The following is a 15,983-nucleotide window of genomic DNA, read 5'->3' as shown; positions in this document are numbered from 1 at the left end:
ATACCATAGAATATACTGTATATATATACACACATAAATAAACAGATAAAGTGTTATAGTTCAGAGTTTGTTTGAAGTTGTGTTTAGTAGTCTGATGGCTGTGGGGAAGACCCTGTTCCTGAACCTGAATGTTGCAGATTTCAGGCTCCTGTACCTTCTACCTGATGGCAGTGGAGAGATGAGTGTGTGGCCAGGATGGTGTGGGTTCTTGATGATGCTGGCAGCCTTTTTGAGACAGCGCCTGCGATAGATCCCCTCGATGGTAGGGAGGTCAGAGCCGAAGATGGACTGGGTAGTGTTTACAACCTTTTGCAGCCTTTCCCGCTCCTAGACGGTCAGGTTGCCATACCAAGACACGATGCAACTGGTCAGCATGCTCTCTACTATGCACCTGTAGAAGTTCGAGAGAGTCCTCCTTCACATACCGACTCTCCGTAATCTCAGGAAGTAGAGGCGCTGATGTGCTTTCTTTATGATTGCATCAGTGTTCTGGGACCAGGAGAGATCTTCGGAAATATGCACGCCTAGAAATTTGAAGTTCTTGACCCTTTCCACCCGTTGAGCAACATAACGTTGAATAAAACCAGTGGAGATGCCGGGGATTGAACCCGGGACCTCATACATGCGAACCATGCACTCTACCACTCAGCTACATCCCCTCCTTATTGCATCAAAAGCCAGAAAGATACCTCAAGATTCCCATTGCAACATACTACCTGCCATCCTACTCCACATTTGCCACCTACCCATGTCAAGTCAACAACCTGCCTGCTCTTTCATTGCATAACTTGAAAACCACACTTACTGTACATTATAACAAATATAACTATAAAGGTATATATCCTCAATACAATTTGCAATTAAAAGCACTCTTACGCTTGGATATTTCAAGTCATTTAATGTGATGAATTGGTGGAGTGTATAAAAACTCTACAAATTACAGGTTAATATCTTGAAATAAAAACCATAATTCAGTGGGCCTGACACCAGCAGCGTGCAAGAGCTGTGTACATTAGGAACTGAAGAGAGGGAGCGAGCTGATCACCTGCTACAATCTTTCGTCTGAGACACATGAAACTGCAGATGCTGTATTCCTAAGCAAGAACACGAAGGGAAATAATGGTAAGGTTCTTTATTTGTCACATATGCAACTGCACAGTGAAATCCTTTTTGCATATATTACACATGTTTGGGCATCATTTCCAAAATCCAAAGTCTGGTCAGCCTGCAAGCTCGATGTACTGGAGCTGTTCCCACAAAGTGACGCCCCTCTCCTCGTCTGGCCATCTTTGTGTCAAGGGGGCCCCTCCTGCACCTGACCTTGAAGGCACTGGAGGCATTACCCCGGTTCACCCTCATACTGGCCCTTGCTCCTCGCATCCGATGTCTCCAGCTCGCTCCTGGTTCCGACGTCCAACGAGCATTCAGGCGGGCCCCATCGATGCCAAGCCTTCGGGCAGGCCCCGTCAACCGACGAGCCTGTGGGCAGGCCCCGTCAACCAACGAGCCTTCGGGCAGGTTCCCAGTCCCGCCGAACGATGTACCTTCCATCGGGCTCCGTCGACTGATGAGACTTCGGATGGGCCCTGCGGTCTGACGTGCCTTCAGGTAGGTTCCTAATCCCGCCAACCGCCGAGCATTCGGATCATTGATTTGGTAAAGTAACTCAGCGGGTCAGGCAGCATCTCTGGAGAACATCAACAGGCAATGTTTCAGGTCGGGACCCTTCTTAAGACTCCCTTTGGTCGTTCTACCAAAATTACGTTTATTAATATCATCATGACTCCAATTTCAAGTTTGGTGCCTTCAAAATGTATTATTCCTTTTGCTGCTGCCTCATGAAAAAACTCAATTAGATTAGTCAAACACATGCTTTAATAAACCCATTATTTTAGAGAGACATATCCAATTGAAAATATCTAGTGGAATACAATACAATACAATACAATTTTATTGTCATTTGAACCTCAAAAGAAGTTCAAACGAAATTTGGTTTCTGCAGTCATACAACAAGAAAAGAATCAAGACACACAGCCAACACAGTTTACACAAACATCCATCACAGTGAATCTCCTTCTCACTGTGATGGAAGGCAAAGTCTTATCTCTCCCCTGTGTTCCACTTCTTCTCCCGATGTTAAAGCCCCCGGCGGGCGATGGTAAGTCCCACGGTTGTTAAAGCCGCGCCGGGCGATGCAAGGCCCCACTCCAGGTCATTTTCAAGCCCGCAATTTGGGCGGGAGAAGTTGCTGTTGCGGGAGCTCCGAAAAGCAGTCTCCCACCAGGGACCCACGAGCTCCCGATGTCAGCGTCCACCGGACCTGCGGCTGGAACCTCCAAGCTCCGGAGTCAGGTCACAGCCGTGCACCAGCGCAGCTCTCCAAGCTCCGAAGCCGGCCAGCCCCACGATGGTGAGTCCGCAGCTCCGCAGGCTCCACGACTGGAGCCCCCAGGTTGTTCCAGTTGGAGGCTGCTCCACGGTGCTAGGCCCCAACGACAATGGAGACCCGACAGGGAAAAGGTCGGGTCACCCGTACAGGGAAGAGATTTAAAAGTTTCCCCCATCCCACCCCCCCCGCCCCCCACATATACACAGCTAAAAACAATACAAAAACCACAACTAAACTATACATTCAACGGGACAATCTAATGCTACCACCTAATGCTTTGGTAAATATAGAAAACAGAAAATCTCATACTAACATATTAGATAATCACTTATTAACATTGGAAACAAATTTTTGACTAATAATGATATTTTACTAATATGCTCAGAATGGGCTCTGAGGTTCCACAATCATGGTTAGAAGGCAGTAGATATCAACACTGCATGCTACAATTGGTATAATCTCTTCAATCAAAATTGGACAAAACCTTATAATTTGCCCCTTTGGAATCGCCAAGAACTACAATATTCCTACAGCACCTCCAATGTAGCAAAAACAATTTCAAGGCACTTTGAGGGACATTATCAAACAAAACTTGACACCAAGCCACAAGAACATCATGGAGAATTAGGCTTGTATGATTGTTTTTGTTAATTAATAAGATTATACTTTGAAAGGTCCCCTGCCAGTATTATTCAACACAGTGGGTATAATCCAAGATGGAAATCATGACATGGCCATCACCTTAACAGAACTAAAATTGCATTGTCGAGTTTTGGGCATTGCATCAGTACTTGCTGCTTTCCTTACTGTAATACAGAAATGGAGGACAGAAAATAAAGGAAGATTAAATTATTCTTAAAAAGCATTGCAATGAAATGAAGTTGAGTCACAAAATGCAAATCAAATTAATTTTTCCCACAATAGAAAATGTAAGACAATTCAATTCAAAGGTCCCAAATTGTTGCTGCATCCTGAATAGGTTTCTCACAATTCTATTACAGTTCCTCTCTTAATATTATATATGCCATTATCAAAACAATCACAAGTTTTAACATAATGGTTTAAAATGCTGAGAGGATAGATAAGCAGATAACATAATCCTGAAGGACCTTGTGGGACATAGGAAATTATGACCAAGAATTTCCTGGAACATTTTGATGTAACTATAGTGTACCTCCAAGGATTACAGTTTTACACTACATTTTGACAGAAATAACAATTGGTGTACAAAACTATCCCATTTTATAGAAACTGTGCTACTCAGTATAATGAATGAATGAATGAATGAATGAATGAATGAATGAATGAATATGTTTATTGGCCAAGTATGTACACATACCAGGAATTTGCCTTGGTGCTCCGCCACGAGTAACAACACGACATACAGTAAACCATTAAGAATAAAACATAAAACATTAAAACATTAAGAATAAAACATTATAGTTTTTGGTTATTAAACAGACTTTTGGTTATTAAGTAGAGCTACTGCTCATGAAAAAAAGCTGTTTTTATGTCTGGCTGTGGCGGCTTTGACGGTCCGGAGTCGCCTTCCAGAGGCAAGTGATTCAAAGAGTTTGTGGCCAGGGTGAGAGGGGTCAGAGATTATCTTACCCGCTCGCTTCCTGGCCCTTGCAGTGTACAGTTTGTCAATGGGGGGAAGGTTAGAAACATAGAAACATAGAAACATAGAAAATAGGTGCAGGAGTAGGCCATTCGGCCCTTCGAGCCTGCACCGCCATTCAATATGATCATGGCTGATCATCCAACTCAGTATCCTGTACCTGCCTTCTCTCCATACCCCCTGATACCTTTAGCCACAAGGGCCACATCTAGCTCCCTCTTAAATATAGCCTATTAACTGGCCTCAACTACCTTCTGTGGCAGAGAATTCCAGATATTCACCACTCTGAGAAGCTTGACAGAGGAGTCTGTGGAGGTGCAGTCGTTGGTGTAGAGAGAGTAAAGGAGACGGGCGAGTACGCAGCCTTGCGGTGCTCCTATGCTGAGGATCTGCGGGTCCGAGATGTGATTTCCCAGCCTCACATGCTGCATCCTGTCTGTCAGGAATTTGGTGATTCACTGACAGAGGGGTTCAGGCACAGTCAACTGGGAGAGTTTGGAGTGTAGTAGCTATGGCACAATGATGTTGAATGCAGAGCTAAACTCAATAAACAGGATCCTGGCAGTCTAGGTGCTGGAGGATGAAGTGCAGGCCTAGGTTGACGGCCTCATCCACTGATCTATTGGCCCGGTATGCAAACTGCAGAGGGTCCAGCAGGGGGTTTGTGATATTTTTCAGCTGGGCCAGCACATGGATATTAGAAAAATATAATCTAAACTATCATATCCCTCTATTCCCTGCACTTCCATGTGATTATCTAAAAGCCCCTTAAACTTCACTATCGTATCTGCCTCCACCACCACCCCTGACAATGCTTTCCAGACCCCCACCACTTTCTGTGTAAAAACACTTGCATTACAGTTTTCAGCTCTCACCTGATAACTATGGCTTCTAGTGTTGGATATTTCCACGCTGGGAAAAAGGTTCTGACTGCCTACCCTATTGATGCGTCTCATAATTTTATGTGCTTCTATCAGGTCTCCCCTCAATGTCCGGCATTTCAGAGAAACCAATCCAAGCCTGTCCAACCTCTGCCTGCAACTGAAACCCTCTAATCCAGGCAGCAATTTAGCTAACCTCCTGCATCCTCTCCAAAGCCTCCACATCTTTCCTGTAATGGGGAGACAGAACTGCGCACAATAGTCCAACAGCTGTTTAGCCAAAGTCCTATGGAGCTGCATCATGACTGCCTGACTCTTATACTCAATGCCTCTAGAATGAAGGCAAGCATATCATCTGCCTTCTTTACTACCTTATCTCCTTGTGCTGCCAACTTCAGTGAGATATGAACTTGGATTCCAAGAACCCTCTGCACGTCAATGCTGTAAAGGGTCTTGCCATTAACTGTAAATGTTTCTCCCCTTCATTCAACCTCCCAATGTGCAATACCTCACACTAGCTCAGGTTTAACTCCATCTGCCATTTCTCCACCCATTTCTGCAGCTGATCAACTATATCCTTCTGTATCTTCAGACAGCCTTCTTCACTGTCTGCAACTCCTCCAAATTTGGTGTTGTCTGCAAATTTACTCACCAACCAGAATATCTACTTTCCACCACAACCCTCTGTCATTAATGAATTAGCCTAACTAATCTTTTATACAGTTGTCTCATAACCTCCCTGGAATCATTTTGGTAAAACTCTTCTGCACCCTCTGAAAGTGAGAAAGTCTAGGACCAGAGGCCATAGCCTCAGATAAAAATAACGTATCTGTAGTAAGGAGATGAGGAGGAATGTATTTAGTCAGAGGGTGGTGAATCTGTGGAATTCATTGCCACAGACAGCAGTGGAGGCCAACCCAATGGATATTTTTAAGGCTGAGATTGATCAGTAAGGGATGTCAGGGATTATGGGGAGAAGACAGGAGAATGTGGTTGAGAGGGAAATATGGTTCAGCCATGATAGAATGGTGGAGTAGACTTGTTGGGCCAAATGGTCTAATTTTGCTCCTATAAACATGAAAAACCTTTATATCTTTCCTAAAGTGCAGCACCCAGAAAGCACAAAATGCTTCAGTCGTGGCCCAACCCAATATTCTACAACGGCTCATTGTGACTTCCTTGATTTTGTATGTCTCCTTACAAAGCTAAGGAACCCGTTTAACCAGTTTTTCAAGCAGCCCTGTCACAAAACGTAACCCATGGAATCAGTCATTCCCCCAATACAGACACCTGATGGCCGATGGTTTCTATACCAGCCACTAGGTGTCTCCTCATGGCTGTAATACTCAATCCCAGAGCTCCTGGCAATTTTCACTTAAATTTCATGCGATCCACCCATCTATTAGCCTGTCGAGGAAGGAACTGCAGATGCTGGTTTATATCAAGGATAGACACAACATGCTGGAGCAACTCAGTGGGTCAGGCAGCATCTCTGGAGAAAAGGAATAGGTGACGTTTCAGGTCGGAACCCTCCTTCAGACTATACCTGTCTATATCTCCTTGAAGTCTATCACCAACTATCACCATCCACCTTCTACTCCATACCTCCAAATTTGGTGACATCAGTAAATGTTGGAAATTGCCCCTCAATACCATAATTCAAGACATTAATAAATATTAAGAAAAGTAGCGGTCCTGGCATTTCCCTGAACAGCTCTCCTGTCTGGGTGACAGCCTTTCATTATTACTTTCGATTTCCCACTCCAAAGCCAATATTCGTCTATTCGTCCTTCTACAGCCTCTTATTCCATGGCTTTTAATATCGACAAGCCTGTCATGTGACACTTTATCGAACACTTTTTGGACGTTCATGCACATCACATCATCTCTCTCTGTTACTTGATCAGAAAACTCTATTGAGTTAGTTGGACACAATATGACTTTACCAAACCTATGCTGGCTTTCTTTAATCAAACCACAATTATCCAGATGACTGCTAATTCTGCCTGAAGTGGCCTTTTCACGGGGCGACTTGACGCAAGAGTGAACCAGAGTTTAACATCGTGGGAACCTCGTGCGATAACAGTACAGCATTCGTGGACCACCGTGGACCACCGTGGCGCTAACGGCAGGTAGTCGTGTAACTTGGTCACTTGGGAGAAAATTCAAGAAAGTTTGAATTTCTCCAAGAGTGACTTGTACACTTGTGGTTGAGTATTGCAACATTATATGAACATAGTGGCCAGTGCGATATCCGTGCGATATCCGTAATAACTCTTGCGGGTACCGTGGGAACTCCTGCGAACGGTGAGTAACTGAGCAGTTTGATTGTCAATGCTTGTTTTACCTCATTGTTAAATAAATATATTTTTTACTATCAGATTGATGTCTGCAATTCTTCATTAACACATCACTACAAGATGAATGTCTCTAATGTTATAATCCCTCTCATGCTGAAACACAAAATAGTTGAAGGGAGGTGAAATAATCACATTTTCATTCTTTTTCATTTTTGAGTGTTCATGTGCCTCACTTGCTGAGCTATTTTACTCCAGCAGTTTGTATCTCTTTTTGTCTAAAGCAGTTTCTAAGACTGTAGGAACTCCGCGGGCCAGGCAGCAACTACGGAGGGAAATGGACAGGCGACCCTTTCTTCAGGCTGCCTTATCTCTCTCCCCCCCCCCCTCCCCCCTACTCCCACCCACACACACACATGCTGGAGAAACTCAGTGGGTGCAGCAGCATCTATGGAACGAAGGAAATAGCCAACGTTTCGGCCCGAAACGTTGCCTACTTCCTTCGCTCCATAGATGCTGCTGCACCCGCTGAGTTTCTCCAGAATTATTGTGTACCTTCGATTTTCCAGCATCTGCAGTTCCTTCTTAAACACAAATGCACCGAGTTCCTCCAGCATTTCGTGTTTTGCTCAGTATTCCAGCATCCGCTGTCTCCCGCGTCTCCAATAAAACAAAACTACTGTCAAAAGGGTGAAGAATAGGGGCAGAGATAGATACATTCCTGATTAGTGCGGCTGTCAGGAGGTTATGGGGAGAAGGCAAGAGAATGTGGTTGAGAGGGAGAGATAGATCAGCCGCGGTTGAATGGTGGAGTGGACTTAATGGACCGAATGGCCTAATTTTTCTCCTATAACTAACAAAGATAGTAATTGTTAGGGAAATGTAGTTATTAAAGACGAGGGGGAGCAGAAATGGACAGTCTGGGATGGCTCGCGAGATACTTGCATAGAGGCACAAACGTTAAAGAAAGGGCAGATAAACAGAGAGGGGGGGGGGGACTTCCCTCAGTGCCCATCTATTACCATTAATTGGACAGTTCGGTCTGTGAAACGCAACACGCCAGCCCCGACATCCAGCCCGGTGGTCAGTCCTTTGAAGATAGACACCAGTTGCTTGGAGCAACTCAGCCGGACAGGCAGCAACTCTGGAGAGAAGGAACGGGTGGCGTTTCGGGTCGAGAGCCTTCTTCAGACTGAGGTCAATCCCCTGCATGGATAACAGGAGTCCCAGCCAACACGACAATCGCCCGCTGCAGTCTCGGAGCTTCCACTGCGAAAACGGTGCCTACATTTGAGCACTTATGTAACTGAACCATCCTAACACCAACCACAGAGCATTCCTGAACTACTACCTACCTCATTCGAGACCCTCGGACTATCTTAGATCGTATACTCACTGGCTTTATCGAGTTACAGTGTGGAAACCGGCCCTTCGGCTCAACTTGCCCATACCGGCCAAAATGTCCCATCGAAACTAGTCCCATCTGCCTGCGTCTGGTCCATATCCATCCCAACCTGTCTTATCCATGTACCTGTCTAAATGTTTCTTAAATGTAGGGATGGACCCAGCCTCAACTACCTCTTCTGGCAGCTTGTTCCATACACCCACCACCCTTTGTGCGAAAATGTTACCCTTCACTCAGATTCCTATTAGATCTTCCCCCCTCACCTTGAACCTATGCCCTCTGGTCCTCGAATCCCCTCTGTGGGCAAAGGACATATATTACCCTGGACTCTGTCTATTTCCCTGCCTGTTCGTCTCATGGTTTTGTACACCTCTCAGCCTCTGTCCCCAGTGTGGAGTTAAGGGCTTGTTTATGGGCGCCCTGGGCTGAGAACTCTGGAGGATGGGTTTTAGACTTTATCGGGAATCGAGATAGACCCCGTAATGCAGGAGCAAAGAATCGCAGACGCTAATCTGCATTGGAAAGACACAATATGCGGGAGTAACTCAGCGCTGAAGAAGAGTCCCGACAAGAAACATCATCTATCCATGTTGTCTAGCGATGCTGCCTGACCCGCTGAGTTGCTCCAGCGCTTTGTGTCTTTCCACTAGACCTGTAATAAGTCTCGGCTGGGTGTTTACTGGGATCTCTGGTGTTTAATAGACGTCCTGGTGTTGTTTTTGATCGGGTTTACTACTGACAGTATTTAATCAGATCCATATTAAATCATATCCCCTTCACCTTAAACCTATGTAATCTGGTCCTCGATTCGCCTACTCTGGGCAAGAGACTGTGCATCTACCCGATCGATTCCTCGCATGATTTTAAACATTATCTTGCACACAGCGTTGTTCCCTTCACCTTGTATACACCATTTATGGCTCGATTGTTACTATTTATTGTCTGTCTACTGACTGGTTAAACGTTTGAAAGTTTCACCTCTCAGTAGATAATAAAATAAGACAACCATCACGGTCAATGTGAGACAAAGTCTTTATTCCTATTTGACAAAATAAAAAGACGACTTCTTGCACATATTGAGAGAAGGTGCATCACACCAAACAACATTTGTCTAAAAAAAACCCAGATTATTCTTCAGCTCATTAAAGAGCTCGGGTGAAATTCTGACAAAGTTTGTGAATGCACTTTTATCCTCTTCGCACAGCACATTAAGCAGCTGATCATATTGTCCAAATTGAGGTCTCCGTTGAAAGATGGGCTTCACCCAGTGAGACTTCCTCTTAATTCTCTTTTTAATTAATCTCACCCTTCTGCCTTCACGCAAGCGTTCTCGATGCACATAGTGGGCTGCTGCATACAGCGCGTCAATGAAAATAACCACCATCCTGTACTCGAAAATACTTAGTATAGGCATGTCTCCAAATGAGCCAATTCAACCAAGGGAGGAATATAGTGTGTGAAAAAACCCAATATAGTGTGTGAAAACAAAGTAACATCATTTGTGCCACGTGATTAACAACACTACAGTTCACGATGTTCATTCAAGATTAACGGGAAAGCTCGGGAGACGGACAAGTCACTCGCACAAATAACAGAAATGCAGAGTACCGTGGGAACTCTTTATCTACCCCCCGTTATATCGTGCGAAACTCGTGCTGGACCACGACCACTTCACTCTGGTGACATCTTGTGTCAACTTACCCATCATATAAAGCATAAAAAAAAGTTTAATTTGACACCTAATTCACTTTCATATCTTCAGTATTAAAAAGGTTTTGGCCATTTTCATACTTGGAAATCAGCATCTTGTTCCTTATTGCTTTTCCATTGACTTAACACAAAAGCTGTGATCGTGGACAGCCAAAAGCCCATAACTTTCTTAAAAATTAAGAGAACTAAAATAAATTTTCAGTTATTATAGATTGAAGCATTCTGAAACAAATATGAAACAATCTTACTTGGATGACCTGAAATTAAAGCATATAATTAGTTAGTTACCTAATTGTAGCTAATTACAAATTTCAATTACTAGATCTAAACATCTATCCATTTCTTAAGAAAAGATTAACATTTTTAAATAGCCTAAGTGTCCAAATAACATTCACACAAGAATTCACAATATAACATGATTTTTAAATCTCATTGTCATGAATTTATAGGAGAAATGGAAGGAATTTAGTGTTTAATTCCCGTAAATTAATGGCCATTTAAATCATCTTGCGAGTGGGTTTTTGTGGAACGCGATCGATTGGAACGTTGTGGTTGCGGTGAATTTAAACCCCATATTGGCAGGGAAAACACTGCCGGTTCGTATGGGGCCTAAATCACCTTTTCGCAATGTAAAATTTGGATTAAGGCAATCCTAATAAGCACGTTTATATGTAAAATAAACGGCTTACCTTTAGCTGTCCCGTACGTGAAATACGTCCCGTTGTCGGTGTTGACGGCATTAGAAGCGGATTTTTATTTTACTCCAGCGATGAAATTGTCCCGCGGTTTAAAAAAGAAAATTCACAGAACGGCAGTCGGAACAATTCTTCAGCATTAGCTGCAGCCCGAGAAAATATATCTTGGACAGGCAGGAGAAAAAACACATTTTAACCCCGCCCTTCCCCCCCTCAAAGGCGCCAAAGTCGCGCACACGGCCAGTGGCAGAACTGCAGCGCCGCTGAAGGTAAGTTTTGTAACATACCTACTTTCAGCGTGGAAACGGGCTCTTCGACCCAACTTGCCCACACCGGCCAACATGCCCCATCTGCCCTTGATTATTGAATGTAGCTTTCCCCATCTCCAAAGTTAGTGCTTTTATCTTTAAACCTTTCTTTAAACAAACACTAGTGAATATCCAGCCCTTGAGCAGATGTGTGGAAGATTATGGTCAGGCCCTTTGCAATTTCCTTACTTACTTTCCTCAGCAACCTGGGTCACATCCCATTTGGACTAATTGATTTGTCCACTTAAATGCACTGGACGTTTTTAATACCTACTCTTTATCAACTCTTACTGTACGCCTTCCAAAGTCTCATCGACATCTACATCCTTGTTTACTACAACTCCAGCATAGTAAAGGTTAACATAATGTTACATGTAAAGGTAGAAACAAGGAACTGCTGATGCTAGTTTACACAAAGGGAACAAAGTGTTGGAGTAACTCAGCTGGTGAGGCAGCATTTCTGGAAAACATGGATAGGGGACTTTTCAAAACGGAACCCTACCAAGTCCTCTCTCTGGTCTCAGCCAAGTCCTCTCCTCCATGGATACATTTCCTTTTTAGTTTCTGATCAATTCCATTCCATTATTGTCACGTGTACCGAGGTACAATGAAAAGCTTTTGTTGCATGCTACCCAGTCAGCGGCAAGACAATACATGACTACATGAAGCCATTCACAGTGTACAAATCCACAGTGTACAGATACATGATAAAGTGAATAAAGCGAATGAAGTTTAGTGCAAGACAAAGCCAGTAAAGCCCGATCAAAGATAGTCCAAGGGTCTCCAATGAGGTGGATAGTAGTTCAGGACTGCTCTCTAGTTGTGGTAGGGTGGTTCACTTGCCTGATAACAGCTAGGAAGAAACTGGGAAAGATCTCTTGTCCTGCAACCTGTTTCCTATTCAAGTTACTAGCGTATTCACCTATACTTAAAAGTACTAGTCTTGATTTTTCATGAGTGTATTGTGGTAACCCTTTGAATAAATGCCACATTGACACACATCTAATGCTTTACCTTTCAACAAGTTTCCTATGTGATAAAGACTGTGGTGAAATAGAGTCCGGAGGGCCCTAATAGAAACATAGAAACATAGAAAACTGGGTGCAGAAGTAGGCCATTCAGCCCTTCAAGCCAGCACCACCATTCAATATGATCATGGCTGATCATCTAAAATCAGTACCCCGTTCCTGCTTTTTCTCCATATCCCTTGATTCCTTTAGCCCAAAGAGCTAAATCTAACTCTCTCTTGATCTATTCTATTCTAACCTTTGCATTTAACCATAGATGCACAAACAATGCATTAAACTTCAATAACAAAGGACATTGATAGACTCCAAGACCATGTCTTAAAAATAGACGCAAAGTCCTGGAGTAACTCAGCGGGTCAGGCAGTATCTCTGGAGAAAAAGGATAGGTGACGTTTCGGGTCGAGACCTTTCTTCAGACTAACATTTCTTAAGCTCAGCTGCTGGATGCTCATCAACTCAGTGAAAGATGTTCTTTGATCTGCCCGACACTATTGATCTCCCAGCAGAGTGAGGTCCATCAGGGAATGTTGCCGAATGGTCCATTCCAGACTACAAGAGCATGTGCTGAGGGACTCGATTAAGTTTGGTGCGGCCAACGCCAAGGCTCTGTGGGGGAGGATCACAGTCTAGGGTCCTTCCGCTGTGAAACATAAGGGAGGCAGGGTCCGGTGGAGCCACCCCTCAAACAAGGGAAGGGATATCAACCCAGATAGGGGCCAGGTGGGTGGCAAGGGTGCTTGGTATAATAGTTAGCAAACACTACCAAATATAACTCTAATGAATGGATAAACGCTGGGAATGTCAGAAGAGTTTTTGCACTGTTCTTGTTTTGTATATTTTTTAAATTCTGATTTAAATTTATTTTTTAGGAAAAAAAATCTTAAAATAACTTCTCAGTAGCAGTGTGACTAGGGTTAATTCTGAAGAAATTGGGGAAGGTTGGCTGAGTTATTTTCTTCACCAGTGACTGGAATTTCACACTGATTTCTTAATTAAAAGTATACATTGATGCATGGAAGTTGTTATGGATTTAAAATCTCATTATCAGGTTAATTTTTAAATAAATGTTCTGGAACTATGCAGTACATGTGAAATTCATTGGTCACAGTCTGTGCTTCATTCTTTGTAACAATACATTTATATATTTAATCTCCGACTAGAATGGATACCATGACAATCAACCTTCCTTCAACATGATAAGACTTATTATCTCTGGTTCAATAGTAAATAGGAACTGCAGATAGACACAAAAATCTGGAGTAACTCAGCGGCTCAGGCAGCATCTCTGGAGAAAAGCAATAGGTGACATTTCGAGTCGAGACTCTTCTTCAGTCCCAGGAACTGCAGATGTTGGCTTATACAAAACAGAGACACAAAATGCTGGAGTAACTCAGCGGGTCAGGCAGCATCTCTGGAGAAAAGGGATAGGTGATGCTTCTGGTAGGGCCTGAAGCCTGAAGAACGGTCCAAACTCCAATCATCACCTATCCATTTTGGCTACCTGCCTCATTGGGATACTCCAGCATTTTGTGTCTCTGTTTGTTATATACATTTCATCAAGTCCAGTCCATTAGGTTGTTGTAAAACAAACTGGTTCACCACTGTTCATCAGCGAAGGCAACTTGCTCATCTCTTTCTCAACTGCACATAACTCCTAACTGTCACGTGGTACAGCCAAGAAAGACTTGAATTGTGAGCATTGTTCAGAAAATATACTAAACATCAAAACATCCAAATGGGCAGTCTAGAGACTGGATTAACAATCCAGAGATATGTGTTTAACAATGTTCATGGTTAATAACTAATCTTAGTGACAATGACCACTAAACTATTAAACTGCTATAGTAACCAATCTGGATTCATTCTGGAGAGGATGTCTGCGATCCTATAGTTGGTGTGGGCTGTGCAAGAACCCAGGTCTTCCAGAAGTACACAAAGTGCGGGAGTAACTCAGCAGGACAGGCCGCATCTCTGAAGAACATGGATAGGTGGTGTTTTGGGTCAGGATTCTTCTTCAGACTTATTTTGGGTCGAGACCGTTTCTCAGACTCACCACTTCTAGATCTACCAATGTGGTTAACCTTCAAATTGCTCTAGAAAGCCACCAAGATCAAGGGCAATCGATATGGTAACTAATTCTGGCCATGCCAGTGCTGTTCAGATCTAAAACAAATTGTAAAGTTACATTTCCCACAACCCAGTTGTCATGAAGCTCACCTTTAATCATTAACCTCTAATATCTTGTGTCCACATTCTCTCCGACAGAGCAGCCAAGTAAAAGCATGACCTGGTGTCCTCACATAGTCATATTGATTGGCCAACAACGCAGAGACCTACATCACCATTACTTACTATAAACTATCTCATAGGAAGCCCAGAACCTGTAGTGTACCGTCACGCTGGCATGGACCTGGGAGTTTTCAGAACTAAATAACCTCCTGATCATAGTATGGAATGAAGGAACTGCGGATGCTGGTTTATAAAACAAGACACGAAGTGCTGGAGTAATTCATGGGGTCAAGAAGCATCTCTGGAGAACATGGATAAGTGATATTTCAGGTTGGGATCCTTCTTCAGACTCTTCAGTGTTCAGGGTCCCGACCTGAAACGTTACCTATCCATGTTCTCCAGAGATGCTGCCTGACCCTCTGAGTTACTCCAGCACTTTGTGACTCCTGTGATTATCTTTTACTGCAACCTCTCATGACTGAGTGCACCTCCACGTTAAATGTTGCACAATTCTGAGGGGGAAATAATTGTTCAGAATACAATTGAGTGAGGTACCGAGTGACACCACTGATGGCACTGACCAAGGTCTAAAAGAGGTAGTGACCATTCTGGATCTATATCAAGTGGTAAAGAAATCAACACATGGATCATACTTTTAATTTAATTCTCACAAACCCATTTGTCCATTAAAGGTGTTACCGTTTACATAATTACTTAAAACACTATGTCCCCCAGTGTAAACTCACCACACATCCTATCCTACTATGTAGCATGTACCTAACAGTGACAAAGAGAGGATCTGTAGATGTGTGCGTTTGGCCCATATCCTCTAAACCTGTCCGAGTCAAGTCAAGAGTGTTTTATTGTCATATGTCCCAGATAGAACAATGAAATTATTACTTGCTGCAGAGCAACAGAATATGCAAACATAGTATGATATGACAAACGAGAGAGAGAAAAGAAAAGCTCAGTGTGCATATCTACTCATACTCGCAACATACCCATATATATATATGTGTGTGTGTGTGTGTGTGTGTGTGTGTGTGTGTGTGTGTGTGTGTGTGTGTGTGTGTGTGTGTGTGTGTGTGTGTGTGTGTAGGCATATATATGTGTGCGTGTGTATATATATATATATTTTTTTTTTTGAGGCAGCAACTCCAATAAAACCATTCGATGATGGGGAGGACAGAGCCGGTGATGGACTGGGCAGTGTTCACAAATTTTTGCAGTCTTTTCCGCTCCTGGACGTTCAAGTTGCCAAACCAGACAATGGTGCAACCAGTCAATATGCTTTCTACTGTGCACGTGTAGAAGTTCAAGAGAATCCTCTTTGACATACCGAATCTCCGTAATCTTTTCAGGGAGTAGAGGCGCTGATGTGCTTTCCTTATAATTGCATCAGTGTGCTGGGTCCAGGAAA

General features: G+C 43.4%; 1 non-coding gene across 1 annotated transcript; it reads right to left on the bottom strand.

The window, feature by feature from the left end:
• Positions 1-587: 587 nt before the first annotated feature.
• Positions 588-659, bottom strand: trnaa-cgc. Its single transcript has one exon. It is a non-coding gene; the product is annotated as a tRNA-Ala (tRNA).
• Between the last annotated feature and the right edge of the window lie 15,324 nt (positions 660-15,983).

The sequence above is a fragment of the Amblyraja radiata genome, chromosome 7 (assembly GCF_010909765.2).
Source record: "Amblyraja radiata isolate CabotCenter1 chromosome 7, sAmbRad1.1.pri, whole genome shotgun sequence".
Classification (NCBI taxonomy): Eukaryota; Metazoa; Chordata; class Chondrichthyes; order Rajiformes; family Rajidae; genus Amblyraja; species Amblyraja radiata.
This window is presented reverse-complemented; position numbering and strand designations above follow the sequence as displayed.